Consider the following 22,642-nt stretch of genomic DNA (forward strand, 5'->3'; position numbering starts at 1 on the left):
AATGACAAGAAAGTCGGCCACGTCACATTCCACAGGCCCAACATTCCCACATGTTAACAGGGCTCGGAATGAAATCCAATACTTGGCATCCCTTTTCCTCAAACTCCAAAGCGGTACCCTGCCGTGTCAAATCATTTTCTTATTTCATATGGGAGGAACGCCAGAGTCACAAGCTCCCAGTCTAACTAAAGACCTGTTATTATATATTTAGAAAAAAAAACAGCAGAAGTACAATCTCAACTCTGGTTACCATGACTCTCAAGAGAGAAGGGATGCTGGACTTCCCAGAGTCTCTATGTTTTTCAAACCCCAGAGTCTCATCTTGTTGAGGGAATGAGCCACTTCAATTAGTACAGTGGACTTTTACAAATTTCACAGATGCTTGAGAAGATCCAGCTCTTCTGGGTGGTGAAACGGGCAACACTGAATCAACACTATCTACCGATTTCTTTCGATACATGCTTATGCTACTGGCAACTATCTCGTTAGCTCAGCAGTTCTAAACAGAAGTGTGCCAACTTGCCATGCTTTGGCTTCTCGTCATTTGATGAGCTCATTTGGCTTCTTGTCATCTCAAAGTATGAATATGTCTATCAATGTCAGTGAGTGGATTGTGGCACTCTATATTGTGCATTGTTAGGTTATTAATCTTGCCTGGGTGAGAGGCCAACAGCTGCAGCATAGAGGACAGAGGGCTTCTGGGTAATGTCTGGAATGCTCTACTGAGACAGTTATAGCAACCAAGATTGGGACAGCCCTCTGAAGTGACCAGCATTTTTTTAAATAGCCTGCAGTAACGCTGAACTGAATATCTCCTCTGACTGTAAAGAGGAGATATGCTTACACATCATAAGCCCCAGAAAGTGTGTCACTGGCACAAATACAATAGTGCCATTTGACACACACTCGGTGTGGGGACTTTCAGTAAAAGGAGAGAGATGAACAGCAGCCATACTCCTTTTGTCCCTCAGACACTGTAACCACTCTACTGTAAATACAACATGACAATAATAGTATCAAAAAGATCAGATGTTGCGTTTAAGCGGCTTTACAGACCTCATTTTTTTCTCTCTGTCCGTATCCTAATGAGGCCGTTGAGCTGCAAGTCAACAGTACTGCTGAAGCGATAAAAGGCCGACTGTCACTCCCTCTAATCCTGAGAGTGCAGTTCATGTATCCATAATGGTCGATAAAATATGAAAAGCCCTAAAAGTGCAGATGGCAGCAGAGGCTGTGTATGTACGCTACATGTGAGTCTTCAACTTTGGTTACAGCCCTGCCAACACACTGAATCTTTTAGCGATGTCACTCTGCTTGGCCCCAGTGCACTTGAGTGTAGGAGGATTTCCATCAGACTGGAGAGTAAGCCTTTAATGTGGTGGAAATGGATAATATCTTGTTCATAATGAAAGAAGCCATAAAAGAAAACACACATGACTATAAACAAGTTTTGCCTCTGGTTTATCAACCTTGAAATGAAAGCCACTGAAATGAATTATTGTGAATGCTGCAGGAATTATGTTTGCATTTTGCCTTTTCATAATGCTATTATCCAAGACCTGCTATTTAAAAGCCCAGCCTCCAGTAAAAGGTTCTTAAATGCTGAGGTATCTGTTTGGAATGTTTTCTGTCCACAAGCCACTGGACTCAGACAAACCTAACGTATGCATCCCAAACCAATTTCACAGGTGGAAATTTGGAGGGCTGGTGCATGACCCGTCATCACACAAAGGATTTACAGTCAAGATGACAGCTTCTCAACTGGAACAAGCCATGCTTGCACATGGGAATGGAGGCTTCACAATTTCTTCAAATGAGGAACCCCAGGAGATTAGAATTGTATTTATGTTGGTATGAGCTGCTGTGGAGTACTGGCTTCCCTTGATGGAAATCTGGAAAGGCAGTCTAGAAAAAAGTAATGCCAACATCCCACGCAAAAGCAGGCTACATTTAGAGGTAAGTGCAAGTCTGCTTCCCTGGTTCCATATTGGGTTGAGTTGTTGCTGGGAGATGTATAGCATATATGGAATGTCTGGCTGCCAGGCCACTACATACACCAAAGGGCTGACTGTGTTATTGATGAGCATGTTGATCGGTCCACGTCTATGACCCAAAATAGACCCGTGCCCCATTACATTTGACACTGTCCCATGCCCCCTCAATTACTGAAATGCAAAACACTTCCTTGAACTTAAGTCCTGGACTTCACATCTATTTTAACTCCCCCAGCACTTAGTATGGCTGAACCCCTATCCTCCCTTGAAATCATGCAAAGCTTTCAAAAGAAAATAAACTCCAACCAGTCTCAGCTAAAACCTGAATCTAATCCTACCAGCAATGCCAAAAACCCTTGCTCATATAATGCACCAGCACACATTGGGGTTGGAGAAAAGCACGTGGTCAACCAAAGTTATAATCAGCTTGAATTTTCAATTGGTTTTTGTTTATTCTTAGCTTTGACGTTTAGATTTCATTTTAGTTTAATTTTAATCAGTTTTCAGAGTGTGTTTGGTAGTATAAGTTTAATTTCACTTTTTCACAAAGGTTAAGCTTTTACATATTTATTTTTAGTCCACTTTGTTTTTGTTTGGGCAAGGCATAATGTGTCAGAAGTATATGCAAACAAAATACAGGGACTGGATTAGTGCAGCACACTTTGGGACAATCACTGGCCACTGCATCTTCCAACCACCCAGCCCGTCCAGCCAGACCAATTGCCACAAGGAAGAGCGGGACGAGAGCTGCAAAGCTGAGTTACCCCTGCTTGGCTGATCCACTACTCAGACTGCTCTTGGCTAATGTCCAGTCACAGGAAAATGGAACGCAAGCCTTAGGTAAGACAATGGAGGGCAGACTCAATCAATGATGTTTGGTGCGTTAACACAGTAAAAATTCATGAGTAATGTTTCACAGACGTTGAATGTTTAATATTTTTTAATTATTTCTCCAGAAAATTCACGTCTGTTTTTGTTGCTACTGTTTGCGTTCCCCCTGATGCAAGTTCAAAAAGATCAGCTACTAAATGCTTTAAATTCTAATATTTGCATATATGTCTGATGTATGTGTAGCATAAAGGGGCTACAGCTTTCATGTCATTGTGGAACCTTGTGTTGCAAAATTAACCGGATGACTAAAACTTAAATGAATTTACATGAATTTTCATTCTATTTTAATTAGTTTTGCAATCAGGCAATATTGTTTCAGTTTAGTTTCAGTTTTTCTTCAAGGGTCATTTTTATTAGCAGTTTAGCAGTTTATAACAATTTTTGCACGGCTTATTTTCATTTTAGTTTCAGTTATAGTTCCAATAACAACCCTGCTGTTAACACCACTGGAGAACCATAAAGACCACGTGTATTTCACAACACAGCTTTTGCTGCTGTTTCTGACCTATAAAGCCACCATAGTTACAAAAAAAAACAAAAAAAAAACAAAACACAAGATTGCAAATACTGCCTGTCCCTCCACTCATAGCAACACAAAAATCATCATCAAACACTTTATCATCCCAGTGTGATCAGTGTCCCTTTTTGCCCAACAGTTCTTTCTTGCTCAGCTTTCTACGGAGCCTACTGACTAATGTTTAATTTAGTGGCTGCAGTAGTCTGTGTTTTCCTGGTTGAACTGAGCAGTGGGATGCAGTGCATGGGCAAACTGGATTTACACTTAAACATCTGCAGCCTGTTGTGCATGCAATCTAATGGGTGAACACCACTACTGTGTAGCTATTGGTCACAATGACTGGGTAGGGTTACGGGTATCATTGTCAAGATCAAGTATCTCCTACTTACCCACTTCAGATGGGCTGCCTTGAGAGATGGATTATCCCTGTGTCGCGTGACTTCAAATGAATAATAAAGCTGTTCAACGAAGCAAGATTCCAAGAAAACTTTACAGCATTCCTGCTCTTATGGCTTTAGATCCCCCTGCTTGCCATTCAAAGTTTGTGTTTCATGGCCAAATTCCATGCCTTTGCCAAGTCTCACGATGCTTCCCAGTCAAAGCTGCTCCGTTTGTCTGCTGTCTGTTAGCTTCTGAGCAAAGTCTGGATTTCAGCTGACTGTGCTGGGAGCTGAGCTGTAGACACTGTCCCTGCTCTCTCTCTCTCCCCCTCTCTCTCTTGCTCTCTCTTGCTCTCTCTCCCTTCTTCACTCTTGGTCTGTAGATGACTCGTCCCCCTTCCCCTCCCCTTCTGGAGCCCGGCTCCAGCATATGACGGCATCTATGTGGATGTTGGCAAGAAGGTGATGGATTTTCTTTGAATAGAAAAGATTTTTTGTCCAGTTTGCATGTATGTATGTATGTATGTATATGCCTGCTGTGTGACACCAAGGCAGAGGGTAAGATGAAAGGAAACGATCCTTGGTGGCCTGTGCTTCCCACCCTTGCCCACAATCCCTACTTTACCCAATGCATTCCCTCACTGAGCAGACAAAAAAAAAAAAACATGGTTGGGGGATATGACAGACAACGCCCCAAAGGAAACCCCTTTTCCTGTCCCGTCTTCTCATCGCCAACAAATACATAAAAACACAAGCCCACATGAGCACATGCACACACAAAGACATGCCAAATATGGGAATCTCCATCAGGAATTACTCCTATGACACACACAGGAAAAGGCTTCCCCTGAGATCCAATCAGCATTCATGAAGAAGACGGTGAGATGTACAAAGCTCTGTTAGCCTTGTCAAGTTCATACCATTAGCTCAACCAAATGTAATGCTTGAATGATCCGTTGGAGGGCTACACCAGATGGTTCTGTGAAATGGTGTTCAAGTACCTTACTGTGGTAATAAGAGGGGTTGCCGGGTGCAAACATGATCGTCAAAAAGTTAAGAGTACCATTCCACTGACCAGGTCACAGATACCACCCCTAACCTCACATAGCCCTAATCAGCTGAGAAAATTACGAATGTCCAAAAAGACCTCCAAACAAAATTATGTCCAAAATTGAACCAACAAGGTAGTTGAGTAAATGAACTCATTGTGAATTCAAACCCTATCAGCTATTGTCCTCAGTCAGCATGTCTGGAAAAATGTTTACACATCAATCAGCAAGACATCATTGACAGCCTCTTGACCCAAAACTGCCTGATCAATAGAAAATCGTCTGACATTTATAGAGACCACGCATTTTTACCTTTGCTGCCCAACACTTTGAAGACAAAGGTCAAATGTGAATTGATTTCATACTGAGTGATCTTATCCTCCTAGACTGCTTGTCTGCTACACGGGTTGAGTGAGGTGATGGCTTGTCTGGTGGTGATTTCTTATCAATGCTTGACTATTGATGCCAGTCTTGCTTATTTGTGCATTTAGACATGCACAGGGCTGCTGACCAGATTTTGGAAAAGGATTGTAACCTAAAGGGCAATATTAAAACACTTTGGGTATCAGAAGACAGCTACTGTAGAGACTATCCCTCCTTTTGCTTCATTGTTTGACCTGGAGCAAGACTAATACATGTAGCACCTATGACACTGCACTGTGTCATTTTTAGGAAATCAACAGATGCAAAGAAAACACATTTGCAATTTACAGCTGGTATCAGCCATACCACAGCACTGTATATTAATACTTGTTAATGGGAAATAAGAGTCTGTGTCACCTAGCTTATAAAGCTGGACCCAAATGCATATAATAACCACCATCCATTCTTAGTGAAACTGGTACTTACTGTGATACTCACACACATACAAACTGGAGCCATTGGTATGCTAAAGAATGGAGAAAGGGGGAGTCAAAATACCATGATATTTGTCATCTTTCCCTGGGGACAGAAGACAGATGACACCAAGTTGCTGGCAGTAAGGTCTGTGTGCATTCCTGAGCGAGCCCTGGGGACGCATCCATTAGCCCAGCTCTTAGACAGAGCCAGCATATCTCCATGATGTTCACTTCCCATACTGTCTCTTTGCCTCTGTCTTTATCTTTCTCAGCAGCATCACAGTGAGTTTTGCATCACGTCTACTCTCTCTCTAGGGGAAGACCTCTGTACCAAAAACCATCCATGGAATACCATCCATCACAGCCTAGTAAATAACATCAGCTAATTGATGTAGATAGAGTGGGTTAGGAATGCTTGGAATAAACATCATGATCCAAAGAGAGAGGGCTGAAAATTCAACAACCCTATATGTCCATCTGTTCTCCTATTGTTTTTGGGGGGAATGTTTGTTTTACTAATCTTGCACAGCATGCATTTTGCAGAAAGAGATAAAATAAGAGCCTCATCTGCAACTCCACATTGTCACTGTTTGCACCAGGCAGATTGTGGCCTCTACAAATCTGGCTTCAGTGAGCTTGGACTGCCCCCCATGGGTTATTCCCTTAAACAGAAGTGAGGTTGGTGTTTAGTCACAGTAAACCATACTAGATAGCAAAAGTTATGACTGATGAACTAGAACATCGTGCAAGACTGACACTTCAGGTAGGGTGCTTTCCTTTTCGCAGATCTGTGTGTGGTGAAATGACATGTACCTCGAGACAACCTGCCACTCACTTGTCAGTCAGCTTGGTGAAACTTGCTGAGCTGCTGTCTAAATCTTCCTGTACCCACAGAGGAAGCAGATGAAAGTCCACAGAGCATTCCAGGCAGGGATTTTTCACAAACAAAAATGCACTGCTACAGTGCAACAACGATCACCATTTGGATAACAAGTGCTAAATTTAGTCAGGGGGAGCAGTAAAAAGGAACTTGGCACTTCATGGAATGTTGGGCAAAAGGTAAATGGAATATTGAACAAGCAGAGGGGGTCACCCAAAGTGGTCTCCTCAAGCCTCATAAAGCACTTTTTCGGTTCAGACCTCTCATAAGAAGGGCAGTCAAACTTGAAAATGGGTGAAGAAACAGCTGGAGGAGTGGCTGTAATGAAGCATTTAAAACTGCAGATATTGACTGAAGCAGACTTGCAAAGGTTGTCACTGAAGAGAAGTGGCAAGGGTCCTCCAAACCAGCAGCTGCCAGGGCAAACATAGCAAACAGTCATGTTTTATGACATGTTGTTGCTTAATGTATTATTTAGAGTTTCTTTTTGGCAGGCAGCTCTCATTTAAGTTTATTTTGTTTAAGCGAGGTACTCCTTTTGACAGCACACAACCATTTCTTTCACGCCCGCACAGAAATAAATTGCCAGTGAGAAAAATAGTGGCGCTACACAAAGCCTGAACCCTTGACAGAATAAACATGAGGTCACATTTTTATACATGTTCTAATTGTATGTTAGCTATAAATCATGATAGTGGGGAACACTATACTATCCATCTTTCAAAAGCCTGCGCAGAAAAGTAGTCTAATGACAGTAAAGCCATAAAACATAAATCTAATTGTAGTCATTATGTTCTTACAGTGGTATTTTTTCCTGTCTATATTATTTACACCCCTCCTGTATAAATTATTCCTATCTACTGCTACATTTTCTACTCTTCCATCACAAATATATGGTAATCCACCTGCTTTTATCAGTTCTAATGGAGAGTAAACAAGTATTTCAACAGGATTACCAGTCATTTGCACTGTGAGCTGAGTGCTTTTTTGGTGTTTTGCGAAAATACTTGGCATCTTAATGGCTCTTTTGTCCCAGAGGCAGACCGGGCAGGGTCAGAGGTCATCCAACTGCCTGCTTTCACAGAACCTCTGCTGTCTGTCTGGATATGTGCCACCTAAATGCTGTCATGTTTCGACAACGGTCCAGCTTTCTGCTGTCTGACTCATCACAGTTTCATCATGTTAACCAGTGACCAGTAACGCCTTGGTCTTTGGGCTTGAAGGCCATCACTATTAGACTGTGAATAATGTCCCAATAACTACATCTCATAGTGCATCCATTTTGAAAAGTAGTAATACACAATATTTCCACGATCACGTTCAGGCTTTAGAAATATGCAATGCAAAGTACAAAGAGCCCACATGACAACCATACATGCTCTAATACATCACTTTTCATACCTCCTTTTTTGACCACAATGAAACCAGGTGTGTGAACTGTAAAAGACTAGAGACTGACAGAGAACAGTAATGGGAAAAAAGACTGATAGTAAAATGAAATGAAAAGGCCATGCTCTTTTTCCAGATGCTTCCATTCAAAAGCAAAGTTTATACATTCCAGTTGCTATTATATTGGCAACATGAGGACTTCTCTCCACAGAGGACTTCAGCTGCACGACTGACATTGCAATTTATCACCGTTTCTTATTCCGCCATTCAAACGAAAATGCTCAAATGTACCAATCTTTTCAGGAAAGACTTCTCAGAATGAGTTTGTTCTTTGCTGACCATAGACTGAACCCAAGACTCAATCCTCCATCAGGGCTTTTTGAGGTCTTAGAATGTTCCCTCTTGCCATACATTCAACACTATGGAAATCATGGCTTTTATGTCCCTAAAAGCATTGCATATGTCCATGTCTGGTGCAGCATGTCTGGGGAGTATGGTGGGAGGTTTAGTCCAATTCTAAACATTGCACTTGCAAGGGGTAACCCTACTCTATCGTATCGTCATGCTACACAAACATGGTCAGGCCTGTCACAGTATCTCCATAAAAACATCTAGGAGGTATCTGTTCTGCTGGAGGAGGCCCGCTGTGAACAGGTGCAAGTCTTTTTCTTGACCCTTGACCTCTTGTAATGGGTGGGCAACTCTTTGAATCCAGTGGCACCACTGGACACGGACAGTCCTGTCTCAACATCTGAGGTTACATTACCTTATAGTGAGGGCGCCAGTGATCGGGACAGATATGTTGCACACCACTGCCAAAATTGCAGATTACAGCTTGAAACAAAAAGAAAACATGCATCAGAAATTTTAATGAGCTAATGATAGACGGTGCCCAAGGAGCTACGATGATTAGCTAGTATTATAATGCACAGAAATAAGCAAAGCAAACAAAACACAATTGTAATTATAAATTTGCATAATGCTGCGACTGCAAAAGCAAGAACTGAGCAAAGCTTTGAAGCCACTGTGACAAAAGGGAACTGCTCTATCCTCTCTCAAAAGATTTTATCACAGACCAGAGGAAGTGGACTTCATAAAAAATAGCCCACCAACTTTATTCTCAAATCCTTTAGTCTGGCTTGACCATAATGGGTCCAAGCGACCCAGCAAACCTCTGAGTGACACTGCTGAAAATAAAAGACCTCTTTCTCTTTCTTGGTAGAGGCTAGTGTTAAAATACAATGTTACAATACTAGAATTTCTAACTTCAATTGACGTAATGCTTAGAATGATGACCTAGTGTTGCTGTGCACTGCACTGAAACTGTCTTATGAGCTCTCCAGAGACGACGGAATAATAACAAACCCTTCCTGTTTATCTCTATACAGTAGGCTGTGGCAGTCTGTTCTGAGCCGATGTCCATTCCAACACAAATCCAGTGGTTATTATCTCAGTGTTGAAAGAAACAAGTACCATTTCCAATTGTGAAAGGGAAAAACAGTAACATTAAAAATAAAATCGCAAATTCACATCCAAAACAGGAAATCCATGGATCTATGAGATTCAGAAAAACTGGAGCAAATCTAAAGGATTTCCCCTGCAAACATATAACATATCCGTGTAGGAAACTCGCCAGACTACATCACAGTCAACTTTCAGCACCATTCAAGCACACGTCCCTCGTGTTCCATCCAACCACACAGAGAGTTTGTCTGTCCAGCTGCCTCTTATACGCTGGGAAGGGTCAGACATGTTATTACAATGATTTACTATCCCCCTAAGTTAGGGAGCCCTTTGCCACATCCTGTTCTTCAGCTGAGAAGGGGCTCACTAAAAGTTACTGAGCGGTGTCCTCAGTGACTTTATTTTTGACTGTCACGTGGACTATGCTGCTGTCTGCTGGGCCAGCACGTTTCTTCAGTGGTTGGGAGGAATATACTGTGGTAAAGGGTCCTTGACATGCATAGTTTCAGGGACCACCCCTCTGATTTGGCTGATAAGCTGCACTCAGCCCTGTCTGCAAGAAGCTATCTGGCATAAATGGACACAAACCAAGTGAATGGAGATTACACTCAAATTTAAGTGGTAAGAAGCCAATCTTAAATTTGTCACACCATTCCTTTCCATCCATGTCACAGTGCACAGCAGCAGAACAATCAACCCTCCCTCCAAATCGGCCACATTCACAGAACACAACTTGGATCATATTTTAGTAGTTTTAGCCATCTTTCCCATCTGTGATAAATATGAACAGACAGATAATCAGAGAGATTTTAAATAAACCCGTTGGTGAGCTAAACTTATTTGAAAGAGAAAAGACAGGTGGATTGTAAAATTATTACCAAACAACACGCCGTGAGGTGTGAGTCTAGTGTATGTAGAGTGAATGAGCTGGTGTGAGTGTGGGAGAACACACACATCTTCTCACTGCAGTGTGTGCAAGAGAGACAATGTAAATACATACAGCGCAAAGGCAGTGTGGAGGGGTGAGGGGGAGAGAAGGTGGAGAGAAGCGTTGCTGAGCAGGCCCATTATGCACTGATGACCCACAAGAGGGGTAAGTGATGCTGTTGATTAAAGCCAGCTGAGCACAGGGCAGGCTCCTGGAGGGGCAGACACATCCAGCACCACGTGCCACTGAATCCATCTCAGTGACACACACTGACAAGTCAGTCCTGCACACTTGGTCATTTTCTGCTGCTGTAGAAGCAGCTGGCAGCAGCAGCTAACAGCTTCCAGCTCTCACATGCATTTTCTTCAGGAAATGCACATTCTACTTAATGTGAGGGCTGACACGGCTCTCACACTCATGTAATCCTGGATTGATTAAGGTATTTTTGGCACTTGAGACCTCTGTCCTATTTTCCTATTGAACTGCGGATAATGGTCGATTTCAAACCTTGAGCTGTTTCAGTTGTGTCTCTCTCTCTCTCTCTCTCTCTCTCTCTCTCTCTCTCACACTCACACACACACACACACACACACATTTTTGCTTTTATTCAACTGTTATCTTTTATGCTGTTTGAAAGATTAAGCTGTCTTCACAATCCCTAATAAAGTTTATCTTCCACTTCTAGCAATTCATCTCACTTTCCATGCATTACTTTGCACAGCCACAATGTTCTGTTCCAAGCTGCAACACAGTTTGTCTGTGTGATATCAATACAAAGCTTTTCCATGCAATGTCTCTCAGCTCTTAGCTTCTTTTGGTAATGTAGTTCAGCTTCCAATTCTGCCAGTCTAACATTTGAGCTTCCAGGTGTTTCAGCAGTACAGTGTAAAGCTTTGAAATTCATTTTTGCTGTCAGCATTCACACTATATTCTCTTCAGGAAATGCATTTTTGCGTAGCAAAACAACATTTTTCACAGTGTATTCCTTCGATGATGCCCACTTCTGCCTATTAAATTCTTCCACCATTTTGAAAATGCACATTCTAGTTTTATATTACCAATAAATCATACAACTACTCTTATGTGAAAGGGGTCCCCTGTAGTGACTAACTCAGAGAATTATCACTCCATTCTGCAGTTCCTCTTTATAGTTCCTTTATATGAGCTCATGGTTTTGTTTTTCTGGCCCCCAACTTTACGGTTTTGTTTCACTCTCAGCACCCACATCAGAGGCAGATGCTTTTTGTGCTCTAACAAACCCACTGGAGTGCTAAATATCAAGCACACTAAGTCAGCCAGTAGTTGCTTAACACAGTGGTGCATTTAGCAGCTAAAGAGCCAGAAAAAAAGGGAACATTGGATGTACATTCACCAGGTGGCCAGAAACAATCAAAACTAATGCTGATGTCGCTCTTTATCGGCTAGACAACCGTTTGCTAAGAAATCGTTGATGTTGTGTTTCTGTACCCGAGCGGCCAAAGATTCTGTTACTGCAGGTTTAAGGAGGACCACAGTGCACTCAGTTTAAAGTGGAGGCAGAGAACTTTTTAACCCCCCCGAGTGTCTCCAGGTGGTATCATTGATGGCACCACAGAGCCTGACTACCAACAACACAGGACACGCTGCAAATTTCCATGAAGAAACAATCAAAAACCACTTTGAAAATAGTGAAATTTGAGAGAAGAAAGAAGTGTGTTCAGTGAACTGTCAATAATAAACTGTCAGAATTTTATAGGGAGTAATAACATAGTTTGAGTATTGCTTTGCAAACTAGTAACTACAGCAGGGCTTGGCATCATGGCGGAGGGGGGAGCAATAGGAAACATTGGGAGAAAAAGCATGAGTTAATTTATTCATTTAGTCTATAATAGAGACATGAAAGCAGACAGAAACAGTGCCAGCCGGACTGGATCTCCAGTCAGCCTTCATTTTCCCAGGAGATCGTACCCAGTCAGACAAAACTGCTTAGTGAAGGTGACGCTTATGTTGTATGTACGTGTGTCGACGGTGTCATTATTCAATAATGATAAGTTTCATTAAAACACTGTTCTTGTTTGGTCCTCACGACTGTAATTCAAGCAAAACATTCACACTCATATTGACACAATTACATGGTTGCCAGTCAGAAGTGCTCAAGAATATGGCCTATACTAACGCAGTGAGCAGTGTGTCATGAAGGACATTATAACTGCAGTCATGTGTAGCACCCAATGAGCAAGACTGATGCCAACACTATAGGCATCATCAGTCACCGTATACTGTATTTATTTAAATGTAGTGCAGATGTTTCCTTATCCATGCTTCTAAAATGCATAGCATTGCAGAAATATGTCCGCAGGTTAGAAAGGAAGAAGAGTTGTCACACCATGAGAATTTGTCCCAATCGCTGGCCTCCACAGGATGAAAACCTGCTCCAACAAAAAGCCTTGACCCCCATAGTAGAAATCTGGGTTAATCACATCTGCTCTGGCAGCATACAAACAACACATATTGTTCTGATTACATGCTATTTAAGTTAAATGGTTAGGTTGGGCCACGAAAAGTTGTCCCATTGCACACTGCAAAGAAAATGTGGGTCAGCATTTTTTTTCCCTACAACTTTTCCTCTCCTGCATCTCAGTTTCCTTCGTAGAACAATGAGTCTGCCTTTTTTTCCTCCCAAGACAGTAGGGCTGTAGTGAGAACTGGCATTATTATGACCACAATGCTCAATGTAGTGCACACAGACCGTTAACATGGTTGCCCTCTGAGATGCAGGGCGTGATATGAAACAGAACTCAGTGACCTTGCTTCACAACCTCGTTTCACAAAGCTGCCATTATAACAGTCAGTGATTATAATTTCATCAGTTGATCGATTAACAGGAAAAAGGGCTCAACGGCACCTTCGTGCACTTACGCTGTCAACAGCCTGCGATTTGAGTACCACTGTTCCTCGTGGAGCCGAAACAACTTTCTCAGCTTTGGCCTAGTGTTCTAGTTTCACTGGAGACAACGGTGAACAAAGGACGCCAAGCCAAACTGGAGAGGTGTCTGCAACTGTCCACCCAAAGCTGAACACCACAGCTAAAAATACACTACAGTGAAAGTACTGACAATTGATATACCATTACATCTGAAGTGTTTAAATGGAGTGGATTCGATTGAAAAAAAAAAGGAAGAGAAGTGAAGTCTGGGAAATGTACTGCACACCACTGACCAGTGGCCAAAAGCACGAGACAGATTTATGATGAGTGTCTGTTTTAATACTTTCTCAACTGTGTTCTAAGAGAGTTTGTGTGTATGTGAGTGAGTTCAAATGTATGCAACACACCAATGAATCACAGCGGGGCTTGTTCCCTCCATTCTGTTTCATGTGCCAAAGCTGCAGATCAGCAGATCCCTTTCCTCTTCCTCAAGCTCTTGGATGGAATGTCAGGAAGGCAAGGTAACGACGGCTAGGGTGTGCGAGTGTGCTCATTCACGTGTGCTATACATGAGTGTATGTACATATATAGATATGTATGTATACTCGCTTGCTTCCTTTCATGTTCTTCCCTATACTTGCAAAAGAAATGAGGGTTGTCTGAACCTCAAAGATTTTGTTTATCTCTGGCTCAAAGTGTGGAAAATGGGCCAGATATAAAAATAAGGCTTCCATTTGCCTCTGTGGCTCCTGCTCCCCACTGAGGCCCGCGGGAGCACCATCCAAGGGGTGAGAGATAAGAATGCACAAGATTTCCTGCCTTGCGGTGCTGCGTTCCACAAACATTGCCCCGTTTATGTACTGCGGCCCGTCGTCAAGGCAATCTCGCAGCCAATCAGGGCTAAGCACAACAGTGGTAGCAATCCAAGGAGGGGGACGAATGAGAGAGGGAAGGAGACAAGGTGGTTTTAGAAACAGGCTTTGAGCAGTTCTCAAAAATTAGTTGTTTTAAGAAAGCTGATCTAGATCAGATTCTTTAAATATCTCCCCGCTTTAATCTTGGAGCTATGGCAGTGTACATCATGTTGTCACTGTATTTCCCACTTCTTACATTCATGATAATACCGTATGGGAGGGCTGAGGCAAGTGCTTTGCCTTTAAACTGACTTCACAGGAGGTCCCTCACTCAAATCCACTAGAAAATCTAATTTAATTCTCACTAAATGGATTTTAGTCATTATTCCAGTAATATTTCTGCAAGGCTTCAACTTGATATATTAGCTATTGGCTAAGCTGGCTATTGGCATCCTGTAATCACTGAATTTTCAGCAGTATAAAAAAAGAATCCCACCCATATTCCTGCCATATTAAAGCTGATCTCTGTACCTTTGCAACAGCCCCAAGTAAGTGCACATTGAAGGGATTTTGTTTGTCAGCTCAGCATGATGGCGGTTGGGGGTGGGCTGACAGGGACATGTGTATGGGCTGATTATCATTATATCTTTCAGTGTCCTCCTGCTATATGGCACAGCTAATCCGTGTGGCTGCTGGACAATATGAAGACAGGGGGTTGGTTGGGGTTGGGGTTGGGGGGGGGGGGTGATGATTGAGGGATATTGGACTTTAAAAGCCATTTTCTCGAAGGATCACTGCCTGAAGAAATACTCCAGACCTGATGCTGCTTGAAAATGGGAAATCCAGAGGGATAGATAGAGAGGCAGAGAGACAAAGAGAGAGAGAGAGAAGACATCAGCCTCCAGTAGCTTTAATGCAGGCCAATTCCTGTGTGGCTGAACCACTCAGACGGTTTGGCACACACAACAATTGCTTATGGCTTATCTCTCCATCACTCCACTGCTGACAGGATAGAACTTTCAACACACATGTGCACCCAGACACACATGCAGCGCTTTTACGCCTCTAGATCTGTCGCTCTCTCATGCTGACACTTCTGTTAGAGAAAGCCACCCTTTACTCATTAACTACACACCAGTAATGGCAAAACTGGTGAGAGCAAATACTGCCAACAGCACATTAGTAGAGAGGAGTTTGAAGAGAGCTTCACAACCACAGTAGCAAAGAACTGTTTGCATGGGAGTGAATACACTCTAAATGACTCATTAGTCAATGGCAGGACTGGAAAGAACTTACATTATACACCATCTGGCAGAGTCAGTGATGATGCTTAAAATGAAAGGAAGCTGAACCCTCCTTCATTTTTCCAACTCATGTAATCTCATAAGTGCACAAACGAGTTTATCCTGACACATAAACAAACAGAAACAGCCCCTTATAAACACAATGCTCATGGACACAGAAACTACCAAAAATAACCTGCTCTCTGAGGTTGCTATGACATGGCTGGGTCATTTGAGTTTTCCCTGCTGGCTCCTGTCGTTTGTTTACCCCCACACTTCCTGAATGCTGATGGCAGATAGTCTCCTGGTTTATACAAGTGGAAGGAGAAGAAAAACAGCCCACTGCTATAAAGGCTGCTGCATGATGCAAAGGAGGAAGAGGGGTAGGATGGGGAGGGGGGGCAGTATCCTAGTAACCACCAGAAGAGCACCAAGGGGGTTCACCTGATGTCCACATGTGATTTACCATGAAGGGGTGATGGAGCGTATATCAGAGGAGGAAGGAACACTTAACAGCTTCTTCCCCATCTCCTCTCCATCTGCAAAACTTAAAAAAAATTGTGGTTAATGCCATCATCACTCAGACAGAGCAGATGAGAGGAGGAACTTTTTGAGAATGAAGGTACGCAAGGTACAACAGGTCAAGAGGGAGAGTTTAGGGTAGCATTACATGTGAACGTAAGAACAGAAGGGTAGAAGGGATGGCCTGGCAGTGCTTACGGATGATGGAGAACACCCACAGATGCTAAATCTGGGAAAAGGATACAGTTTATAACGCAGCACAAATAAACGCCTTGCCTTTCAACAGTCCATTTGAAGTGCACTGCCAGCATAAAACCTGTGCGAGATCAGTCTGCCTCTCCAGAGGGATAAAAGCCAAAGGCCCCATTTCAACAAGCCTCTCCTGAGACAGACCCCTATTCATACGGTCTCTGAATGCTTTAGTTGTTGCCAGCCACGCGGTTTGTCACTTGGCAAAAAGACGTTTTTGAAAAGAACTTGCCGGGAATGAAGGATCTATGGCTCAGATTCAATGTTCAGATGGTGTTTGTCTGTTGAGTTACTCGATAGCAAAAAACAGAACCATCTGATTCATTCCTAGATCCATATATGCATTCGCTCATCCATCTCAGATCTCAAACACAAGAAGATGGCAGGGTGGGAGAGAGTCTGTAGAACGCAGTAAAAGTATAGTCTGCTTAAGAGCTTTGAACTGTACTATAAAGTCATTACATCATTGGAAAAAATACACAGGCCAAATTTAGTAATCCAAAAGTCTTAGCAAGAATTATGACAGTGTTGAGCTTATAAAATGTTTTACTGTTTAGTAATGGCCTTTGGTTTTAAACAAAGTGAGATCACTGGGGAGGTTTTGTCTGATAATGTATGTTTTAATCCATTTTTTCTTCCTCAGGTCAAACAATTTATGGTTGGCTCCCAAACCCTGCATGTGAGGATATGATGAGAATATCATGACAGATTAGAAGGGAAAACAAAGTGGGTGAATGGGATGCATTTACATCTTAAATCTTGTTAAGATGCTCCAGCCTTACAACACTGCGATAAAACACATCTGTCACACCAGTAATGTGAATTACAGTACCATAAATTGAATTGAGGATGGAGGTGGGAGGCTTGTTTATCTGGCAGCCTGTCTTATCTTCAGGAAAGAATTACAGGCTATTCATCTGTTGTTCAACACAGAGTCAAACACAAGCAAGTCAGTGAGGAATTTCAAGTCGGAGAACTTGTAGTGACACATACTGTACTACATGAGAATGACAATGCAAACACTGAAAGGAAAACTGGAATTCACAATCTACAATGACATATTTTGCAAAAGTAACCAAAGTAAACCCATCACAGTCGGGACCATTCTCCCAACTGTGTTACATATCCATGACTCGATCTCAGCCCCATCATTGGCAGGGAGTGCTTTTCACCAGGCTTCTTTATCGCTGTGCTGAAAAGCCTGAAAAGATCTCCCCTATCTGAAAAGATAAACTGCACTGTCGAACCTCGTGACTGATTACACACAACAGCTTAGACAAGTAGTTCAGGACTCAAAAGGCAGGGCAGGGGAATTTAGCTACCACTGCTACTGCCACCAGGGGTTACTGAGAGGAGAAGGACCTCAGAGCAATGGTGGGGCTCAGCCCCTCCAAGCCTGGAGGACCCCAAGGGAAAAGCCAGTACAGAGAGCGGGGGACTCTCACGGACAGTCAAGAAATTTTCCCACAATCAGTCACACAAACAGAGTCACACAGGGCAGCGAAAAGGACCCTTGTCCACCAAAGAGACTGAGGGAGGGAGGGAGAATGGAGGAAGATCTGATAGTTAGAATAACACAGGCCAAAGAAGTACATCGCATCCAGCATCTCTCGTGAGGCCCCTCACAGTGGATGCACTCTACAGACAAACAATGTTCTGTTAAGGATATTCAGTGGTCCAAGCAAGGACTCAACATTTCTCCCATCATGTTTGACCTGTAAGTAACTTTAAGTAAATTTTAGAATCTTAGAGGGCAGGTATGGGCCTCTACCAGATGACGAGGCCAGACCCACACAGTTCATTGGTACATGACCTCATTAAGGTAATCTGTTTTCAGCACAATCCATCACTACAGATACCATCTGCTAGGCATTAAATGGGGTGTTGGGACATCTGGATTGTTAGTGTCAAAGAGTTTAGGATAATTTTGGAGGATTGAATCCTGTGACACGAACAGGGCATGACGAAAACTCAAAGGCAGACAATCCAAGGCCAAATGACTGGTCATCAGTTTGGCAGTGTGGACCAAATCTAGTCAAGCAGAGGTAATTCTCAGGTTAAGGAAGAACTGCCTGAACTTAGTTGTTAGGTCTTGGGTAAAACAAAGCCACGTGACTCCAGACAGATTTGAATGCCATAGTTTCAATACCCACACACACACACACACACACACACACACACACACACACACACACACCACTGCAGTGCCCTCACTCATTCACAGTGCTGTCTTCTTCCCGTCACCTGCCTCATTCACTGCAGTTAACTCACAGTGTTAGCTCATTACAGATGGCAAGCATAGAGCCTCCACAATGGTTTGGGTTAATAAGGTTGACAAGGAAAGGCAAATGATACAAGCAAGACCTTATGCAATAAATGCTACAGAGCAGTGCTAACAAAAGGTGCTCACACAACAAATTTAGCAAAGGACAGACATGCTGACCTTCCATTTCAAAATCACTGAAGCATTAAACAAGATGGTCCAGTAAACTGTTGTTGATAAGTATGTTGTTCTGTTGTTGGCCCAACAGCCATTTGTAATTCTCAAAGCTAAGCTAACCCCGATACTAATACCGACACTAATTAAGCTAACAGGCCTAAGGAATCTCAGACTGCAGAGTTTCAGTTAAATGGTAAATGGACAACACAAGTCTGCACTCACACTTCCTCAAGCATTCATATGATGGCAAGGCCACCTGTTCATTACAAGCTTTTAACCATTCACACACACTCACATACTGATGGCACATGGGGGGGCAATTTGGGGTTCAGTATCTTTCCCAAGGACACTTCTTCACATAAGCTGCCAAGGGATTAAACCACCAACCCTCTGATAAGTGGAGGACCACTCTACCTCCTGAGCCACAGCCACCTCAGGCAGGAAAATACTTTTGACTATGTTCAGAAGTAACTTAGCTGAGAGTCTGTTGCAGTACTGACCTTGACACAAAGTACTGTTAACTAGGGCTGAAAATATGATCAAACTTAATATGAACAAACAAACAAACAAACAAAAAGCAGCACTATAATGGCAGCTGGTCTTGCATGGGCCTGGAATGCTGCACTAAATACACTGTTAGACAAACAAGAGTCACATAACCATGATTTGCATTATCCAGTAATTTTTTTTTTAACCAGTAAAGTCTGTTGAAGTTCGACATACTTAAATCTTCCTGGTGACAATGTCCGGTGAAAATATTGTGGCTCTACACACTGTTTTTGTTGCTTTTCTAATGTCCCTCTCCCCTCGCTCCCCTCCTGATTTGGTGAATTAAGAGTTTATTTCACCCAAACCAGAGTTGGTGGTGATTGTTGGCACAGTGAAAGATAAACCAAGAAGGTTTTGGTGAGTTTTATTTAGTTTATGTCAAGTTTGATTGAAGTGTGTTTTATGATGATAAAATTACTGTTTCTGTAAATGGAGTCTGGTGGTTTTTGGCGAAAGCATTATAACAGCTGTTTCTGGTCAAACAAAACGGATCTTACTCTTTAACAAAAAGTCCATCTCTGAAGGGATCCCTTCCATAATGGTGTCAGACACTTATTATAACAATCTGAGCTCATCAGTGGCAAAAACAAACACTTTTATTGGACGTACATTGACGGGATTACATTTCATGGCTGCCGATTGCTGTGCTCTCATTATATACTAACACTGAGTACTAAAACACTTACAAATTGTTGTCTCCATTTGTCACCTGTACACACAAACATGGGAAAATAGGGTCATAATCACAGATAATAAGTAACCGGGCTTCCTCCCATTTGTCTGAGACATCCAGGACACGTGGACGGCACCAACTGGAAACTGCACACCTCACTTTCATTGATTGAAAATGAAATGTAGCTCAAGATGAAAAGAGGGAATACCTCAAGACAGCAGAGGACATTCTTTTATTTGTCTATTTTGTAATCTGTAAGTATGTAGATTTTTTAAAAGACATTTAATTTTGAAATAAATATAACTACACAAGTAGTATGCCACTTGTACTGGTTTGCCCTCTTATGATATAATGTATAAAAATAGATATTCTAATTGTTCGAACCAATTTTTTTCAGAAGGAGTAATTTAAAGTCATTTTTGACATTTTTCAATATAATTTTGACAGTCCTACTTTTAACTTTACATTGTCATCATTGTCATGTTATATCATCATGTTATGTTATAGGCTTGTTATATTTATCTTTTAATAAAAATTGCCCTCAGTGTTATGTCAATTTTTCCATGTGGTATCGGAAATGGTATTGAATATTGACATTATTCAAGGTATTGTATCAGATTTCCAGTGTCATGACAACACTAGAATGCTATTAGCTACCCGACCCAACATGTCAAGATAATTAAATCTAAAACACATAAAGACAATTTCTTTGTAAACACAATCTGAGGCCCAGCCTGGCAGTTTTCAGGTCACATGTGAAAGGTCACCCTTCACCACAGTTAACTATGTGTGGAGTCTATTCCCAACAAAAACATAGGGTTGACCTCTGATACAAAGAGCTGCATCTATTATGATCACTTTGCACAGCTTCTTTTCACAATTACTTTTTGTAGTTTTGACTATTTAGAGTGGAGAAAAACTTAACACTGCTTTGAGGATACACCTGGATGATACAAAAGCAGAACCCTACTGAGGGAGTTGACAGCTTAGTGTTTGGACTGTCATGTATCCCACTGTCTTTGAACCAAGCCAAACTCACCATTCTTTTGCTGTGTGATTGATGTCCTTCTCCCGGAAATCTAAAGGTTACATCTTGAGAAAATGTGGTATGCAAGTCTACTTTCGAGTGGGTCGGCAAAAGTCTTCAAACTTCCTTTTATAGAAGTAACCCCCAAGCCATTATAAATAAGAAGCTGGAATGCAGAAGGGAAAAAAACACACATCCAAACTGCTCGGTTATCTACACCCAGCTGTGCACTTTCGAAGCCAATCCTTGGAAATGATGTCATGCTGGCATTGTGTTACTGTTAAAACAGTGTCCCTATAATTTTGCGTGGATACTAATTAATTCATGGAAAAAGTAAACTACCAAATGTCAACCTTGAATTCACATTGGTCTACCTTAACTGAAACAGTTCAACAAAGCAGCAACAAAAAATTAATGACAAGTACCGGTGAATTACCTGTGATATCAACCAGGCCGATCTGAATCTAGGCATCACAATAAAATGATCTACCTCATGTGGATGAGTGTGTAAGTGATCATTTGTTGTCAAAAACCAAAAGTCACAGTGGTCAGTTATGTCCACTGGATGGTGTATACAGACCACAAGGTCAAAACAGAAAATGTCAGAAACTGAAGGACAAGATAATAGATTTTAAGGGTACTTAATTGAGTAGGTTGTGGGGTAACGTTGGATCCAGGTTTTGAGAAGAACCAAGGAGAAAAGACTAAGGGAGGAACATCACCAGGTGCAGTGTCTCAAGCTAATTTCAGAGGCAAAGTGAATCTGAGATGTGGAGGTGAGGGGAAACCTGCAGCCAACAGAATACGGGGGATTGGCACACTGGCGGTTTGATAAACGATTCCATATGTGCTCCAGATCCCAAGTGAAAGAGCTGCTTTGTGCTCGGCGAGGTAGCATGCGCACAGGTCCCAAGTGAAGCCCCCCTCATTTCTTTCCCTTCCATCTATTGACAAAACCTATTCCTTTCTCAGTAGCTCAGAGTAATATTATCCAAGGGTAGGGGCAGGAGCAGGCTGTTGTTTGCCTGAGTCTCAACCCTCCATCCAGCAGCGTATTTTGACGGGAGCTAATTGCCTGTGACTACATAGAGACAGGGAATTGAAACAAGTGTTGCATTGAGTTAGTCGTCTGAGGGGGGAAAGATGGTAGAGGGGACCAAGGTTGGGAACAAGGAGTGAGGGGTAGGGGGTAGGGAGCTGTCAGGAACTGAGGACATATTAGGATATTCTCAACCTCCATTACCCCCAGTGCTAAATCATTCCCAGTGATGGGGAAATAATTCCTCAAGACATTAAAGAAGCAATCTTACACAAGCACCTGCTCCCTGTGTGTTTAGCCCTGATATGATTGAAGAACCAATCACCCAGGCATCATGCACACTTAATGCAAAATACCAGCTTTACTGTAGCCACAAGCTCCCTTCTGTAGAATCAGAACAATGCATGGTGAAACCAAGACTTAAATTGCCTCTCATTTAAACCAGTGGTGGAAAAATGCGAGTCTAATCAGGTCGTCAAGGTAGCAAGCTACTGTTTCCAAAAACACCACAGTGGCACGAGTGCACAAAAACCTGGCTAACAATGACACATTGTGCAGAACTGTGAAACAACAGAACTTGAGGTGTCTATTCTATAATGAAATATCCCGGACTTATGATATTTTAATTAACCACATGATTGCATAACCCGTTTTTTTTTTACATTTGGAATGAGTGGGTGTGATGAGACTGACAGGAAATTAGACTATAGGGACAGATTACAGGAGGAAAAAGGAAAGGGAAGGTTGGCAGATGAATAGAAAGTCTCCTT

The 22,642-nt window shown here is 42.2% G+C and overlaps 1 protein-coding gene across 3 annotated transcripts in view; it reads right to left on the reverse strand.

The window, feature by feature from the left end:
- The window catches only part of daam2 (dishevelled associated activator of morphogenesis 2), a 106,618-nt gene that overhangs the window by 80,167 nt on the left and 3,809 nt on the right, over positions 1-22,642 (reverse strand). The window contains exon 1 of one of the 3 annotated variants that reach the window (XM_076749070.1): positions 3,792-4,047. The exons of the other annotated variants lie outside the window; for them this stretch is intronic. The gene's annotated coding sequence lies outside the window, so the exon portion shown is untranslated. Of the gene's footprint in view, positions 1-3,791; positions 4,048-22,642 lie in introns of those variants that run through there. 3 annotated transcript variants of the gene reach the window in all.

The sequence above is a fragment of the Chaetodon auriga genome, chromosome 14 (assembly GCF_051107435.1).
Source record: "Chaetodon auriga isolate fChaAug3 chromosome 14, fChaAug3.hap1, whole genome shotgun sequence".
Taxonomy (NCBI): Eukaryota; Metazoa; Chordata; class Actinopteri; order Chaetodontiformes; family Chaetodontidae; genus Chaetodon; species Chaetodon auriga.